General features: G+C 60.7%; 1 protein-coding gene across 3 annotated transcripts in view; it reads left to right on the top strand.

Moving 5' to 3' along the window:
- The window catches only part of AGPAT3 (1-acylglycerol-3-phosphate O-acyltransferase 3), a 79,449-nt gene that overhangs the window by 26,328 nt on the left and 36,308 nt on the right, over window positions 1-16,813 (top strand). The window contains exon 1 of one of the 3 annotated variants that reach the window (XM_059164875.1): window positions 9,532-9,601. The exons of the other annotated variants lie outside the window; for them this stretch is intronic. The gene's annotated coding sequence lies outside the window, so the exon portion shown is untranslated. Of the gene's footprint in view, window positions 1-9,531; window positions 9,602-16,813 lie in introns of those variants that run through there. 3 annotated transcript variants of the gene reach the window in all.

Genomic DNA, 16,813 nt, shown 5'->3' on the forward strand with positions numbered 1-16,813 from the left:
GACAGCGGCCAAGGCTCACCGGCCATCAGCCAGACCTCTCCTGGCAACATGGGATGGGGGGGGGGTCGAAGCTGGGAATCGGTCTCATCTCCCTCATTTCTGGGCACGGGGACTGCAAAGTCGCTCTTGGGGGCCGGCAGGCGGGCGGGGAGGAGGAGTGCGGGCTGGCAGCACGGGGCTTTGCCCGACTGGTCGCAGCTGCGGGGCCCTTCCCGGATCTGATTTACGACCGAGCGTCCCAGAGGATTCAATTAAGGTTCCCACCTCCGAGTCGTTTGGCTCCGTGTATATGCACGACGGCGCCACTTCTTCTGGTCTTTTTTGAAGTCTCGGGGGTGGAGGTCAGGGAGTCACCAGCTGCGTACCACAGCCGCTTCTCGTCCCATCACGCGCCCTCCTGAATGCCCGCCCCCCGGCCACCCCCCCGCCCCCCGCCCCCCCAGCAACCCTGTTTATCTCCCGAGATTAAGAGTTTCTCATGGTTTGTCTCCCTCTCGCTTTCTTCTTACTTTATTTTCCCTCCGTTCTTCTGTTGGTTTCTTAAGTTCCACAGACGGGAAGGGCCGAGTAAAACCAAACAGACAGAACAGGCGGCGTGTAACGGCGACTCCCATGTCCCCATCCACACTGATAACCCTCAGGGTCAAAATAAAGCATCGCATTCATCTGTGACCTGGCTGGCCCCTCGAACGATGTCCCAATACCCAGTAACCACAGGGAAGCAGACATACCACTTGCTCCGTCATCAGAGAACTGAGGAGTAAAGACCACCGATGTGCCGTCTGTCCAGAGCCGGGGCTGTCGACGCCAGGCTGCCGCGGGGCGCCGGTCCACCGCGGAGCGCGACGGGTGCCCCAGAGAGGGCGAAGGGCCTCACCGGTCCCTGCAACCCGCTGTGGCCTGTGTGTCCTGTGAACCTCACCCAAGGCAGTAAGGCGGGGAGGCGCCTTCCTAGCTGAGCCCGCAGACGGCTGTCCAAGAAAGCCAGCGGCGTGGAAGGACACGGCCCCTGCGGCTCCGGGCACCAGGGGCTCAGGGTGCGGTTCCTGCTGCGCGAGGAGTTCTCTGGACCCTGCAGGCGGTATGAGGGGCCAAGCAAAGGGCCCAGACTTTGCCCGGCCGGGTTGTGTCTCGGGAAGGCAGCTATCCTGTAAGGGAAGCTTTTCTCCTGAAAAAACAAATCTTATCAGTGCTCAGGGTAATTGGGTCCACCTTGTTACCACTGCAGGGGCAAAAGGTTAGAATTTAACAAGCAAGCAAGATAATTTTTTCCCTTAACATTTTAATTTTAATTACAAAATAATGCATGCTTGTGAAAACGGAACACAGAACCGAACCCAAGACATAATCGAGATTCCCTCTCTTTTTCCTGGTGGTGGTTGATCCTTTCAGAACTGGTCAGAATACACATAAAGACATACCTGCGCGCAGAGCTTTCAAAAACACATTTCTATGTCGTAACCTGCGTCTGCGCCGATGATTGTAACTTGGTCCGGAGGTTTTTATGCCACACGACTTGGCTTCATTTTGAAGACTTCCTTGTTCATGCAAGTTCAGGAGCATGTGTGTACACGGACCTGCACACGTGCCCACATGCTGCGGGGAATGTCTGCGTTACCGTTTCTGAGCACAGTCACCCCATTATCTGTGTATTAGAGCCAGAGCTTTCCAGACTGGAGGTGCCAGAAGCCTCGTGGTGCTCGTTCCTGTGTTGAGGGGCTGGCTGGGGGTCCGTGGAGGGGGACGATGGGCCTCAGAGCTCTGCAGTGTCCACGCCCCACCCCCCAGCCCCTTGACCGTAGACCCCACTGCCCACAGCTTTGGCTCAGGCGCCCCGCATCCGTTGTGGCTGGTGCTGTATGTAAGTTGCAAAGATGACGGGAGGCTGTAGATGGACAGTGACCTGGGCGATTTCCTTTCCACGGAGCAGGTGTCTGTTTTCTGGAACATTCCATGCTGTATTCCTCCTGCTGGAACACACGTAAGGATGGGTGTGCACACTCACGTGCACGTATACATGGGCTCACGGCGTTCATTAGTGGAGCTGTATTCCTTCCTGCGTGGGAAGGGCAGTGCACACAGACCGAACGGGGCTGGGGCTTCTGGGTGACTCCGCTGACTGCCCGGCCGCCGTGTTGGGGGGCACTCTCTGCCAGGCCGCTCCTGCCCCTTGCTGAATAGAACTGCAGTCTGGGAACACCGGCAGGTCTGGCCAGTGGTTCAGCTTTACCTTACGGTTTCTAGTTGAGACAGAAGGAGAGAGGGCAGGGTGCCCAGGAGAAGTATCACTTGTGGCCCAGGGGTCACACAAGCCACCTTCTCAGGTGTGGCTCCTGGCATTGCCTGAGCGCCTCTCCTGCTCACCTCCACGTGAACTGAACTCAGGAGGCGTGCCCACAGATGCTCGGGCACCAAGACTGGGTGGCCGGGCTTCCCTCTGCAGCCCCAGATGTGGAAGCAAGGGTGCCAGGGCCCAGGAGCATGTCCGAGCTCATGGAATACTCACATTGTTTCTTCCTTTCTTTCTTATTGTCAATAGTTAGGGTCCCTGGTTTTCTAGAGCAAGCCGTTCCTGAGTCCTGATCTAAACCAGATTTGGTCACGATGGTTTCTGTGCTTTTGTGCTGTTGTGGTGAGAACTGGTTTGCTGCTGTGCGTCCATAGTGAGCATCCTGTCCACATGCACGCACCTGGCCCAGGAGGTCATGGCCACGCGTTGCGTTCCTGGCGTTGGCTGGGATGCTGCTACATGTTTCTCCACTGCGTCAGGTGCTGGCTTTGGAGTGGAGAGAGTATCAGCCTGCCGGGAAACACGTGATGTGTACATGGGATATTTCAAATTGACTCTTACTTTATTGAGTGTTTTTGTCTGGAAGTGAGGTTGGATTTTGTTACCATTCTTGTTGAAGAGAAAGAATTTTATGGACAGAGTTCCTGATATCAAACCATCCTTGCATTCACAGACCAAACCCCACTTGGTCCTGATGTATTGTCTTTTTAACACGCTATTAGATTTGGTTTGCTAATAATTTTTTAACCCATTTTTGTACTCATATTTGTAAGCAAAGAGCAGTGGTTCTCAAACATATGTTCTCTTTACACCTTTGACTTACCGAGGGCCGCAGAGAGATTTTTGGGCATCTACGTGAGTCCTATATATTGTGGGTCTCAGCTGGGGGTGATTGGCCCATCACCAGCAGGGGGACACTCGGGCTCGTCAGGAGATGTTTTTGGTTAGCACAGCTGCAGTGCAGGGCACCGTTCCTGACAAGCAGTGGGCAGGCAGGGATGCTGGCAGAGAGCCTGCCATGCCCGGGCTGGCTTCTGGAATCTCAGCAGTGCCATGGTCAAGAAATCCTACTGTCCATGTAGGCTGCTTTAGAAACTAACCCCGAGAACATTTAAAAGTATTTATTTAATAGGCCATTTAAGTAGAAACAATAAGCCGATTACATACTAACATAAATAATCTCTTTTATGAGGAAAAGCTACGTCTTCCACAACTGACCCCAGGGAGTGAGGAGAGTGACACAGTTTTGTATTTTTACGAGTCTCTTTTATGTCTGACAGCGGAGGAGACAGCCGGAGTCCCCTGCTTCCGAATTCAGTCTCTGTCATTGGGTTGAAATATAAAGACCATTGTGCTTCCTCGAGACATCCTGGAAAGACAGGGGCCTTCCGTGTCCCCTGCTGGAGGCTCGGGGACCGCAGGGTCCTCTCAACACACATGGGAGCCATCGACACGGACGGGCTTCCTTCTGCTGCGTTCCTGCTGCCAAGTGCGGTCAGTGCCGTGCCGTCTTTGTAAGAGGCACGTGGACTTCTTCCATCTTCCTCTGCGTTCTGGGAAAGGTTAAGTTTTATGAAGATAATCTGCTCTGCGAGGGTTGGTAGAATCCCCTTCCAAAATCCTGTGACTATGCCATCCTTTGTGGGAAGTAGCCGACATTTTCTTTTCATTCTATAAAAATAGATCTGCTCTGGGGTGCTTGGGTGGCTCCGTGGGTTAAGTGTCTGAGTCCTGGTTTCAGCTCAGGTCACGGTCTTAGGTCCGTGAGACCAAGTGCATCTCAGGTTCTGTGCTTAGTGGGGAGTCTGCTGGGGGTTCCCCCTCTCTCTGCCCTCCTGCTTGCACCCTCTCTCTCTCTCTCTCTCAAATAAATAAATAAATCTTCAGAAAAAAATAGGTCTGCTTAAAGTTTCTTTTTCGTGGTCACTTTTTGGGTAAATTTTTCCTTCTAGAAAATATCCATTTCATCTAGGCTTTCAGATTTCTCTGCACAGACATGTGCAACTATTTCTATGATTAAAAAAAAAATGTTTTCTTTTGATGGTTGTTCCCTGTTTTCTTATTTTATGTGTTTTTTATTCTGCTTTTTCTCGGTTTTTATTGCTCTGGGTGACTTAACTGTTTTATTGATTTTCTTTCAAGTTTAGTTATACATTACAATTTTTAAACTCAGTTTGCTTTGACTTTTATTAATTCCTTCCTGACTTCCTAATTCTCTTTTTAGCTTTTCCAGTTAGAAGCTTGGTTCTCTTGTTTTCATGCCTTTGTTCCTAAAGACAAATATCTAAAGTGATCACTTTTCTTCTAAGTACGGTGGCACTTTCATCGTGCTTTTTAGAAATCGTGTGGTTTTGGTTTCTGCGTCCCCTGGAGAGGACCGTCTGAGAGGCGGGTGGTCCCTGTCTGGGGAAAGGCCATGTTTCCTGGTCTTGTTAGTAGTTTCTAGCAAATACGGTCTGCACTGCAAATACGATTTTGCATTTGTCGATTATTTCTTTGTTGCTCGATAGGTGCGTGTCCCGCGGGCAGGTGAACGGAGGCGTGGCGCTCGTCACCAGGGGCAGGATCTCACCGGGGCAGGATCGGCGCCGCAGCCTCAGACCCGCCTCCTGCTGCCTCACGGGTCCCTCCACCGCTGTCCTTCCCCCGACCGGAAGAGACGGGCGCGCGTCCTGGCATCAGCGTGCTGGGGCTCGTTCTTCTGCACCCCTGGGACTTCTGCAGCATGGAAAGTGCTGTGGGCTGCTGGGTGCACGGGGACGAGACCGCATGAGCTTCGTGAGGAGTCGGAGTTCCGCGCCCCGTAAATCCTCCTGCTCCGTCCCGCTTCATCTCCCCGGTCTGACCGTCTGCGGTCCAGCGCTACGATTTTGAATCCGAGTTTAATGTTTTGCATTCAGATTCGTTATTCCCAGCCCCGCTGGATGGCATGGGCTGAGGCGTCTCTCTCCGTGCAGCGGAGGCGGGTCTCATTCCGTGAGCCGCCGTGAGGACTGTCCCCTCCAGCAGGTGGCCTTGTCCTGTCCCCGCGTGTTTGGGTCAGTCCTGTTGTTATTTGGGTTGTATCTCGAGAGTTACAGATAAAATGTGGGCACGCGCATAAAACACACATCTTTTTGTCTGTGGTCCCTGTTTTTCACTTTTCTGGGTTTTCTGTTTGGTTTTGTTTCTGGTTTTGCTGGTGCAGGTGAAGGTGACCTGAGTGCCGGGAAGGTGCGCTTCCACCTCCTGGCTGCCTGTCCTGTGTGCGGTCATCCTTCCTGGTGGCTCGGGCACGACCCCTGCCCGTCTCTCCGGGACCTCCCACCTCGGGCCCGCCTGACTCTTGCTTCGTGGCGGCGGCCATCCCGAGCGGGCGCTTGTCTGGGTGTCCTTTCCGCGGCCTTGAGTTTCTGTCTTTTCTGTGACTCCGTGTCTGGGTGCGCCTGTCTCCACGTCTCGCGGATGCTGGGCTCCCCTGCCGTTCGTCCTCGTTGTGACCGCGGCGACGCACGGGCATCCCGCACCGCCGTCACCACCACCCTCGTTCTCGTCCCTCGCTCTACTGCGTCGCGCTGAGCTGACATCGGTCGGCTCTGTCTCCCCGCTGTTGCCATGACGTGCTTGCTGCGTCAGGACGTGCGGCTGGCCTCGCTCAGGCTCATCGGTGTCCCTACTTTCTTCCTCAATTGTGTGCAGACCTGAGAGCGAGGACTTTGGTCCACAGTGTTTTCCGACCCTCATTTCCTGGGCACTCCTCCCTGGCGAGCCCGCCTCTCCCAGGACGCACGGCCACACATGTGCATCCCGTTAAGTGGCTGTGACCGCAGATGGCCCGGCGGGTGTGCGGAGTCCACGCCGATCGCCTTCTCACCACGCCCCCCGCCAGCACCCCCGAGCGCGGGTAGCCTTCCCCTGGCGGGCAGCTGCACCCGGGACGCCTCGGCGCTCGCGCGCATGAGCTCCCCTGCATGAGTGCGGGACCCGGGCTCTGTGGCAGGCTCGCCTCGGCACAGGGGTGCCAAGAGCTTGAGGACGCGTTGGGCCTCGTCTCAGCAACGAGCCAGTTTTCAGAAGCCTTGTTCCTGCCCTCGACCCGCTGTTTTCAGTGGTCCCGAGACACCGGGGGATGATGGCGGGCCCGTCGGTGATCGCTGATTACGCCCCCTGCGTCTCGGAGCTAAGTGTTCCGGGGCCGTGTTCATCACTGCGTCACCAGTGTCGGGGTGGGCCGGGCCCGCACATGGGACGCGCGTGCTGGAGGACATGCCGTGGGGACGGGGAGCTCGTGGCCAACCTGCAGCACACGCGGGCGCAGGACACCCAGATCTCCCTGGGTTGCACCGCTGTTGTGTAAAGGTTTGAGAGAACGCAGGCTTCTTTATTTGGGCTAAATTCTGTCGATGGCGATTTCCCCTTTTGTAGATTAAACCCCTTAATGTGGTGACGTCAGTGGCAGGAGAGGGACCCTCAGGTGGCGGGAGGCTTTGACTGTTGGTTCCAGTAAGACGTCCAGGAAGCGCTGGGGAGCTCTCTCTGCCGGGTGACTCAGTGCCGCACGTGGTAAGGACACACAGCCTGTGGCGTGTGCTGGCTTTTGCGGAGCTCAAACTGCTTGTAAAGAACTGTGCCTCTTAAGACTTTGAAGACCCAGAGAGCTTTGAAGTGAAGAGACTTTGCTGGAAAGTTTCTGTTGATCTCGGGGTTTGGAGCCATGGTGTCCGGTGTGGTCTGTTGGTGAGGGGCCTGGATCACCACGGCCGTGGACTTGCCAAGGACCCTCCAGGAAGCGACCCCAGGAGGTCAGGCCTCCAGATGGCCAGGAAGAGGACAGGCCACCCCGTCCCGCCATCAGGTCGCTGGGTCTCATGTAAAAATCTGCTTACGTGGGCGGAGGGTCTGCCATGTGCCAGGCGCCCCTCTGGGCAGAGGTGACGCTCAGGGCAGAGGGTCTGTGGAGGACACAGGCTGTGGGGGTTGTGACCCCGGCACACGTGTCATAGTAGGTGGTCGGGGAGGCGATGGGAGTGAACAAAATTTCCGCGATCTTCCCGGTGCGGGGAGAACCTGGCGGATTGCAGGGGACGGCCGGGGTCTGAGTGCAGGTGCGTGCTGGCACGTGTGACCGGCGTGTGCGGGAGGCACGTGCGTGGTGTGTGTGGCGCGCGCATGCGCATGGGGAAGGAATCGGGACTGTCATCCCTGGACTCCTGGGGGTGCCCCTGGCCTCAGGGAGGGCGGAGGGGCCAGTCCGCGGGGGCCACAGTGGGCGTGGCAGCGCCCGACTGTCCAGCACGGCATAGTCGACAGGTCCTAGCGGCCGGACGAGGGACGGCCGAGGCTGGGTCGTGTGCGCCTCTGGTGCTGGGAAGAGAGGGAGGAGGAGGAGGCGTGGGAGGCCGAGGTGGGGGAGCCTGGCAGGTGGGTCCGTGGGAGCCCAGTGGGCACACGGCGGCACTTCTGCGGCAGTGAGCGGCCATGCTGCCGGCCCTGATTCACTTGTCCACAGGGCGCCACCGTGGCCAGTGGGGCGTTTAGGCTTAACCTCCCCACGACGTGGTGTGGACAGCTTCAGTCTGGCACAAGGCTCGGGGTGATGGGCACGGGCAGGCTGGGGCCCAGTTGGACACTGTGTGACCTGAGGCCAAAGGCAGGAGGCTGTGCCAGAGCCCCCTTTCCTGGGGACAGACGGACATGGGGGTGTCCCCGGCTTCAGAGGTGTCAGCGGGAGCTGGGATGTCCTGAGCTCCGGGGAAGATCCAGGAGGAAGGGGAGCTGCCGCGCCCACTCCCTGTGCCTCCTGGATGTACCCACGGTACATGCGCCACACCTACACACACCCGTAATCACATGTGACACACTCCTGTGCACACCACACGTGCTCATGTGCACATTACACACAGTGAACCCTCGTGCGTGCACATGGAGACACGCGCACAGGTGTGTGGACACATGCGTACACACAGCACACACCCACACACGTGCACACAGAGACGCACATGTATGGGTACATACTCACACGTGTGCACCCACTGTGGGGTGCGGGAGGGTGAGTGCAGCCCTCGGGGGCTGTACATGGAGGAGCCTGTCCCTTGTCACCGTGGCCCATGGCTTGGGACTCAGGGTCCTCTGAGCCGGGCCCTGCTCGGGGAGGGACCCCCGCTCGGCCTCCCAGCATGCAGGGGTGCATTCCCGAGAAAGCCGGCAGGGAGCCTGGTGGCCTTCCACTGGCGCAAGGAGACAGGGGCCAGGAGAGCACAGAGCTTTGAGGCGGGATGGGGCACCGCGCCCTGGGCTCTCTGTGGAGAGAAGCTCCCCTCTGGGACCTGTTCCAGGGTGAACCTCATCCTCTTGCTGCCAAGGACGAGACTTGGGACTGGGTGCATCTATGTTAGGGACCGGGGTGGGGGCTACACAGCTCAGGACAGTTTTCACTGACACAGACACACGTGCCGCAGGGTTCCGTGTCTGTGAGGAGCCGGTTCTCTCCCGTTACCAGCAAGCCTGGGGTTAGGCCGGGCAGCAGCTCCGTGGACCTCAGGGGCCAGGCTCCCTCTGACCTCCTCTTCTGCCTGCAGCTTCTGCCCCCGACTCCGGCTTGCTGGTCTCAGGAAGGGTGCTTCCCCCCCGGCCCTTTCATCTGCATTCCAGGCAGGAAGGAGAAGGGCATGTCTGGGCCACTTCCTAGTGGCTGTCGTCTCCCAGGCTGGACACTGCTGCTCCGGTCACAGGGGACTGGGACCTTCCCTGCTTGGGTGGCAGTGGCCTGCCTGACAGGATGTCTGTCCTGTTGGTACTGAGCGAGGGATGGTGGCCTCTGGGTGGGCAGTCCCCCGCTTCCCATCGTGCTGCAGACGGGCCTGTATTCCAGAACCTCTGACCCGAGTGTTAGAAGGCGCGTCCTGTCCCGTCTCCTTGGGTCTCCCGCCACCCTCTGCCCCACACAGGGGTGGCTCTACCAGTGGTGACTTGCATTTCTGTTTCTCAGGGCAGGGGGCATGTCGGGTCCTGGCTTTCGGCCTCTGTGAAAATAAAGAGGAGAAGGGCCACCACCTCCATCTCTGCCACGGCTGTTTCCCCGTCGCTCACCAGCCCCGACCAGGACCGGTGCAGCTGGACGTGGGTGGCGGTGGCCCCGGGCCACACTGCTGGTTGTTTCTGCCTCCTGGTTGCAGAGGGTTTAGGTCAAGGGTGAAAAGGACACCTCCGGAGAGCCCGCCTTCTCGCCGCTCCTACGGGGAGGAGCTGAGGGCAGGATAAAAGCCAGCAGGTCCTGTGTCCTCGGTTGCTTTCAAGGGACTGCCCAGCTCGCCTGGCCCAGGGAACCCCCAGGTAAGGGCAGGGCGTGCCGCTGTCTCTCCAGCAGAACCTTCCGCCTTCCCCGGTGAGCGAGGAGCCCCATGCAGCTGCCGGCCGGGCTGGGCATGTGGGGCCCCACCGTCTGGCGGCCTGCACCGTCTGTGCTCCCAGGAGAGCAGGCCGGGGCTGGGTCACTTTCCAGGGAGCCCCCACATTTGCTCCGCCTGCAGGAGAGCCCTCACGGCTCGTGCATCCTCACCCTGTGCCCCAAAGCGAAGGCGAAGCCTCTGGGTCAATAAGATGGTGTTTGGACCTGTCCCAGGGCCATCTACGGGGCTCGGAACTCCTCGCTGGAATCTGTGCGTTCTGGGTCTGTATGGTCTCCCTGCTCGGGGGCCCGAGGCTGTTGTCTGCCTGAGTCACTTGAGTAACCTCCGGCAGAGCCCGATGGTCCAGGGGGTCCAATGTCCGAGGCCACGGCCACACACGGCTGTTGAGGCCCTGGAAGGGAGCGGCTGCGTCGGGCAGTGGGAGTTAGTGCCTGGTGTCCACGGACCTGCGGGAAAAGCAGCATGAGTGGGTCCTCTGCGCCTGTTTTTTTCTTTAAGATTTTATTTATTTATTTGAGAGAGAGAGAGAGAGCACTAGCAGGGGAGCGGCAGGAGGAGAGGGAGAAGCAGGCTCTCTGCTGAGCAGGGACTCCGATGTGGGACTCGATCCCAGGACCCCGGGACCATCACCCCACCCACAGCAGACGCTTCACCGACGGAGACCCAGGCGCCCAGCTCACCTCGTTAATGCCGTACAGTGAAAGAATGCGGTTTTGGTCCCGTTGGGTTAAATACATCAGTAACTCAATGCAGCTGCGAGAATGTGTAACGTCCCCGCGCGGCTCATGTCCCCGCCTCGGCCGGCCCGCGGAGGGCTGCCCTGTGACCCCTGTGTCTTTACTCCCCCCCTCCACCAGTTGTGAGATCTGGGGAGTTCTTACGTGCTCCCGATGGAGAGAGGGCTGGTCAGCTATGAGTCCTGCTTTCCTCGGCTGGGCAAGCTGTTTCTTTAACCAACAGGTTCCCACATGCAGGACAGGAGCCCGTGGCTCTGGGGGGCATATGTAGCTCTGGGGGATGGCCAGGGGCATGACTCTTGGGGATGCCTGAGACGGGGCTCTGCTGCCATCTGTCAGGGGACAGGCACCGGCGCAGGGACCATGTGTGCACAGAGACAAACAGAGCCAGTGAGTTCTTATGTGGTGGTGGGGAGGGCTTTGCTGCAAGAGAAGTACCCGGACGGTCAGGAGGGAAGCAGTGTCTGTGGTCTTCCTGGGGCGAGTCTCTGCGAGGGGAAATGGACTGGGACCAGGTGGGTGTGTCGGGAGCTGGCCCGGAGCTCAGACAGCAGTCACATGCGAGGCGGGGGCAGGCGGATGGACAGCCCAGCCCGGGGTGCAGAGGCTCTGGCCCAGGACCCAGCCGGGCACAGGAGGCAGGAGGCAGAAACATTTGCTCCTGAATTAAGTTGCCTGGTCCCTTCCATCGATCTGTCCATTTCGCAACCCGACGTTCAAGGACTGTTGCCACCTGCTCCCTGCATGGGCGGGGGCCACAGAGCCGTGGGCGGGTCCTTGGGAAGGGGGGGGCGGAGGCAGCAGAGCAGGGACCCAGGGGTGCTGGGGCCGGCTGTGGCAGTCAGCGTGCGCCTGCCCTGGGGCCCCCTCGATGGAGGAGCTGCTGTGCGTGTCACCACCCCACGCTCCGCCCGGCAGCGCCCCGGCCCCCAGCTCCGGCCTGTCTGTGGAGTGAGCGCTCCCGGTGCCCAGGCACTAGGAGCAGAGCCTCGACACCTTCTGTCCCTTCCCCTCTGCGATCCGACCGCCGGCGGCTTGTACTTGCCAGCGTGTCCAGAGGAGTCCGCCTGAGGCCGTCAGGAACAACCCCTTCGAGCTCCCTGTTTTGCAGGGACACCTCCACGGCTCGTTGTACAGTGGCACCAGCAGTGGCCCCAAGTGAGCCCGAGTGCTAACACCCGTCTCCTCCCAAATGCGCTGCTGCTGGAGGGCCAGCAGGAGGGGGTCCCAGGAGGGGGGGCGCGTTAGAGAGGACGCGGGCGCCCAGACACTCCATTGGCGGCCGTCGGACGCCTCCTGAGGAAACCAAAGCAACAGAGGGAGGCCAGACAGCCACAGAGAGCCCCAGGGCCCCGGAACGGACCGCATCCCCCGGGAGGGCTGAGGCCGGGGGTCCCACGGGTGGGGAGGAGTAAGCCGGACCCGACGGCCAGCCCCTGCCAGAAACCAGGGGCAGAAACCGGGGGCTCGTGCAGGTGTCCTGCTGCTGAGGGGAGCCAAGTGGGCGAGAAGGATACAGCCTCTGGCCGTCGAGAACCACTGGGCCTTGGCGGGCCGTCCGTCTGAGCCCGCATCCCCAACATTGCAACACAGCTGGAGCCCCGAGGGGTGTCCTGGGCCTGTGGAGACCCAACCCTCTGGCGGCCAGCGGGGCAGCTGCCTGGGGACTCTGCAGAGCAGCATGGATGCCCCATCGAGGTCAGGGTCCCGAGGGAGGTCTGACACCAGGCCGGGCACGTGGCAGCCAGAGCCGCACATCTCTCCAGAGGACACTGGTCTCCGGAGCCGTTCGGAACAACCCATCGGGGAGGCTGTTTGGGGTGTCCAAGCCAGGCGCAGCTGCCGTCGTGACACGACCCTGGCCAGGGGTAAGGGGCTCATGGTGGCCCCTCGTTACCCTCTCTGGGGGCGGGGTTGGAGGTTGCAGAGGCAAGTCCAGTGTCCAGAGATGGAGGGACAGAGTAAGATTTGCCGCCGGCCAGCGGTAGCACGCAGCTTCTCGATCCGAAACCCTGGCGCCAGACAGGCGTGCCCGCCGACGTGGGCAACCGCAGTCCCCCAGGCCCTTGGCAGGAGGGTCAGAGCACGGGCGCCCCACAGGCCAGTCCCAGGAAAGAGGGGTGGGTGCAGGACCACTGAGGGTTGCAGGGATGGTGGTGACCGGCAGCCCTGGGCAGGGACAGGAGGGCCGGGTGCCGGCTCCCGGACATCTTCACAGCCTGGGGCCTCAGAGCCGCAAATGCCGGCGTGGGCTGAGGGCCGCCGGTCAGGAGGGAGCTGGAGGGCCCGTCCGCCCCAGCGATGGGATCACGGAGCTGTACGTGGGCTGTGTCTGGTGCACGGGTGCGGGAGGACGTCTTCTAAGCACAGGTCAGCAGGAACGTGCCTGCTGCCCAGGAGAAGGTTCCTGATCGTCTTGTATCCTGGCAAGGTGGGTGAGGGGAGCTGACCCCATCAGGACGCTCCCCAGAAAGACCCTGAGCTCCGTGCGGGCGGAGGTGGTTGTGATGGCGTGTGTCGGAGGTGGGGTCGGCAGGGACCACCAGGGTCCTTGCGCTGTGCCCCAGTCTGCATGTCCACAGCTGGTGTGTTCGGGTCAGACGGCATCTGTGGGCACATTTTGTGTCAATCCAGGTGTGGGGCCCATGGAAGGACTAGGTGGTGGGCGCTGCTGTACTTGGCAGACCAGGCCGGGCTGTGATAACCCCTTGTACTTGTTTTAAATAATAAAGATGTTAGATTTCTTTCCCCAGTTCCCTGCTGCATCTCGGCGTCCCGAGCCGGGCTGCTGAAGCAGAGAGGAGCCGGAGTCGCACTTGTCGTGCTGTGGGCATCAGGGTGCCTAGCAGGGGCCTAGGGGTAGCGCACCAGCCGCTGCGGGCCTGGGCAGCGGCAAGTCCCTGTCCTCTGCCAGCTGTTAAACTGTGATCTGTGCCGTGACCCGCCACGCTGGCAGACTCTGGGCACACAGCAGACGGTGCCAGCAACCGCTGGAGCCCCCCCACTTAGGGATCCCGCAGGCTGGGTGACAACGCACATGGAGTTCTTACGCTTCGTGGGGCCAGGAGACCAGGATGGAGGTGCCGGCAGATTCGGGGTCAGGGAGACCCCCTCCTGCTTCACAGCTGGTGGCTTCTCGCTGGGTCCTCACGTGGGGGAAGGGTAAGGGCGCTCTCGGGGCCTCTTCCCTAAGGGCGCTGGTCCCAGCGTGGGGGCTCCCCTCTCGTGACCTCTAGCCACCTTCAGAGGCCCCGCCTCCTAATGCCAGTCCCTCGGGGATCAGGTTCCAGCACATGAACTTGGCGGGCGCAGACCTTCAGTCCCTGGCAGGTGGCTCAGAGTGGGAAAACCACTCGGTGTCCGGCGTGTGCCGGTGTCGGCAGCTGCAGACGGAGCAGCGGTCAGCCTGGGCATCCTGAGGACGGTGGCTGACCTTTCGTTCCCTGCCCTGCTTCGGCACTGTTTCACGTTTTCAGAGCAAGAATGTGTACTCCCAGTGAATTTACAAAATCTCATTAGGGCTCAAAAGCCGGGGTGTTTTTACTTTGAACGTCTTCTTTGAGCAGGAGAACTGGGCACCTGGGGTGGCTGTGACATCACCGCGTCCCAGACTGAAGGGCGGGTCTTCCGTGTTTTTCCCACGTGCAGACCTGATTGGGGAAGCTGGCCGGAGAACGGGCCCCGGAGCAGTGTCCCTGCGGCACACCTCCACTGTTCCCTTGGTGAGCTGGAGGCCCTGGGTCAGCCGTCGGGGGAAACTGCCTTCCCGTGGGACAAGACAGCAGGTGTTTCCGCCCAGCTGGGTGTCCTGCTTGCTCAGGAGCCAGCTCCTGCTCAGGGGAGCGGTGGTTTGGCAGGTAGACGGCCTGGGTGAGAGTCCTGGTGCTGCTCTTTCCTGCCGTGGGACTTTGCATCAGCCATGCACACGGGGCGGCCAGGATGGCCGGGGACCGTGTGCGTGTCGCAGTGGGTGAGACAGTAGTCGCCCGCGTGGGGCCACCAACTCCCGCTGTTAGAGCTCTCAACTGTGGCTCTGGAACTCAGGCTCCCGTTGGGGACAGGCGGGCAGCCGTCCAGCTAGTGGGCGCTTCCTGAAGGAGAGAGGAAGGCCCTTCGCAGGAGAGGGGATGGCTCGGACTCAGACCCTGCGGCTGGTGACCCCCCAGGGCCTCTGCAGCGCTCTCCTGGCGGCTCCACACTCCTGGGAGGGACACGGGACTGCAGCAAAGCGCACCTGTCTGAGAGTGCACGTGCGCAAGGGAAGGACACGCACCTGAGAGTATGCGTGCGCGAGGGGCAGGACAAGCACCTGTCTGAGAGTACGTGTGCGCAAGGGAAGGACACGCAGGAGCTCATGCAGGAGACTAGGGGTCCACCACTGGGCACGCGGCACGGCAGCCTCCCGCACTCCCCTGGGCAGCAGCCCCTCCTGGACCTGCAGCCAGTGGCCCAGAGCAAGCGGGGGGGGGGGCACAGCTCGCTCTGCACCTGTCCAGCTCCTGGGCACCCTGTGTTTGGGGGTTGCAGCCCAGCTTTTCCTCCTGTCCCCACCCCGGAGACACCCCCCCACGAGGCATGCTGCTGTGAGGAACAGCAGGGGTCCTCACCGCAACCATGTTCTCACTGCCACTGTCACCGAGTACAGCAGGGCTCTGTCCACCTGCTCCTGGGTGCCGCGTGCTGTCTGCGCGTCAGACCAACCAGCCGGTCAGGGGCCAGACGGAGCCCCCCGCCCAGGCAATCTCTGTTGCAGGCACGTTTCCCAGTTCTGTGCTCTGGGGCTGCCTTCCGGCCGAGCGCTGGCTGTGCCATGGCTCTCGTGGAGACATGGGAAGAACAGGGTGGGGGCCTCTGGGGGGTCAGATACACCCCTGCCTGGGAGCAGGAGCTCCTGCTGTCCACACACCAGACGCTTGGCTGGAAGCCTCGGTAGAACTTTGAATCGTGGTTTTTCGTTGAAATGATGAGGAACCAGCTGATTGAAGTGAATTTGCTGTCCAGAGCTCAGGTTGGACATTGTGTTTCACTTACAGAATTTACTGAGCGCTTTCCAGGTGGGAGTGTGTTTGGGGACAAGCATCACTTGGGTGGCACTGGGACCTGGCCACAGCGTCAGGCTTCCTGGGGCAGGGGGGCGGGGTATGTGTGCTGGAGGGTCAGCTCCGGACACGCCGCCGGGCCGCCCGACTTGGATGGCGCACGTCTTCCTCCTGTCCACCCCCGGGCAGCAGCTGCAGGTGCGACACGCGGGTGCCAGCCAGTCCCAGGTGTGGAGTCGTGAAGAATGAGAGTGTGTCCCGTTACCCTGCTGCATGGTTCCTGAGGTGGCCGCAGGCCGGAGAGCCGGGTCACCTGTCCGTGGGAGGCGTGGCAGGTGGGCCTCGTGTCTGAGAGTGGCCGGTCATCTCCAGCCCCCTGAGCATGTGAGGCCCTGCCCCGGGGTGGCAGCATTGTCCCCAGACACCTGCTGCTGTGACGTCCCCCCCACGGTGTGCAGTGGTCCAGACCAGCCTGCGCTGTGCCGTGTGGTCATGACGAGCCACACAACGTCTGGCGCCGAGAGTTTCCGAAGATGCTTCAAGGCACTTGAGATTTGGCCGCTGGTTTTCCTGAGCTCATACCTCAGGCTGTTTATCCGTGTTTGGTTTGCATGGTAACCCATGTTCTCCGCGCGTCCCGGTGTGGCTTGGAAGGGCATCGTGTCAGCCGTCCCCGAGAGCGCCGGCCTCAGCCCTGCAGCCTCCAGCACCGTCTTGTTTACCCAGAGTGAGTCCGAGCAGCGAGCCTTCCCGGAGCGGCTTGGTTTCTGTTCCTCCCTGACTGGGCGAGCCGGCGCCGCTGCCTGGGGGGTCAGTCCGACCCGCCCGCCTCCCACAGGTGCGTCCTGCTTGGTGGCCAGGTCCCTGTAGCGCGGGGCACACCCTCAGCGTGTCCTCGGAGCAGCCTAGACGTGCCGGACGGGAGGCCGCCTCCCCTGGGCTCTGGCCTCTCCCTGTCCCTCCCTGCTCCTTCCTGGGACCCACGGAGGCGTTCGGGAAGCTCCTCACCTGTGCAGAGAAGGGCCCTGACAAGTGCCAGGAGCTCCGCATCCAAGTGGTCAGTAGGGGAGGCCCCGGGCCTAGGACGGGGTGTGGGTCCCGCCCTTGCCCACCCAAGGGGCCCAGGGAGGCTTCCCGGGAGGGTTAGGGAGGCTTCAGATCCTTCCCTCCGTGCTGCTCGTCCTGCTGCGTGTGGCCCCTGGAGACTCTCCCCAGTCCTGACGCTGAGCTGAATCTGGATAAACAGGCTGTGACACGGGCGTCCCCAGTGGGCGGGCCGCGTCTCGTTAACCTCGTAGGTGCAGGGAGACCGTGGGGCGAGCGTCTCGCTGCTAGGACACGTGCGTCTCTGAGTCCAGC

The sequence above is a fragment of the Mustela lutreola genome, chromosome 2, assembly GCF_030435805.1.
Source record: "Mustela lutreola isolate mMusLut2 chromosome 2, mMusLut2.pri, whole genome shotgun sequence".
NCBI classification, from domain to species: Eukaryota; Metazoa; Chordata; class Mammalia; order Carnivora; family Mustelidae; genus Mustela; species Mustela lutreola.